The 645-nt window shown below is 36.0% G+C and overlaps 1 protein-coding gene across 1 annotated transcript in view; it reads left to right on the plus strand.

Moving 5' to 3' along the window:
- MEIS2 (Meis homeobox 2) overlaps positions 1 to 97 on the plus strand; it is a 175426-nt gene extending 175329 nt beyond the window's left edge. Inside the window, exon 13 of the mRNA XM_059849812.1 lies at positions 1 to 97. This exon is cut by the window's left edge and continues 1354 nt beyond it. The gene's annotated coding sequence lies outside the window, so the exon portion shown is untranslated.
- The last annotated feature ends 548 nt before the right edge of the window (positions 98 to 645 follow it).

A 645-nucleotide genomic window follows, 5' to 3' on the forward strand; every position in this document is an offset into this window, starting at 1 on the left:
AAATACTTGTATGAGGACTGTGACGTTATGTTTTAAAAAGGAAAAAAAAGGTGTTAAGTCACAAAATGCGGTAATAAATATTTCATTTTTGATTTTTTGCTAGGCTTTTGTGTTTTTAATCATGTTTAGGAGAGTCTGAGGTTATCATGAGAGATGTCTCAAACATATTTCTTATCAGCATTGAGAAGAAATGCTGAAAAAATCAGAGAAACAAGCCTGTCATTGCATTAATAGAATAATTGAATGAAACGCCATCTGAAGTTATATATTTCTGCTGATTACTGATATTAGATTTTTGCCAGATTAAACAAAATTTGAAATATTGTTTCACCAGCTTGCATTTCAGAGATGTGTCTAATACTTGTACTACCTGCTAATACCATAGGAGCTGAGCTTGAGTGGTGAAGGCCCAGACATGAGATGACTAATGCCATGTGTGTACATGTATGCATGTGTTCGTCCGTAGCCACAGCAGACCTTACCTCCAGGTATTTAGCTCAGAGGCAAAGAATGGCTTTATTGCAGGAGTAGGTTTAGAAGCTTTAGGAGGAGAAAAGAAGCTTTGACTCCAATGGGAGTTTTTCCTATGTGAAAATTGCATAAGGTAGGTTTTCAGATGGTTTTACTCCTTTTGTTGTCTTCAGC

This window comes from Haemorhous mexicanus, chromosome 6 (assembly GCF_027477595.1).
Source record: "Haemorhous mexicanus isolate bHaeMex1 chromosome 6, bHaeMex1.pri, whole genome shotgun sequence".
NCBI lineage: Eukaryota > Metazoa > Chordata > Aves > Passeriformes > Fringillidae > Haemorhous > Haemorhous mexicanus.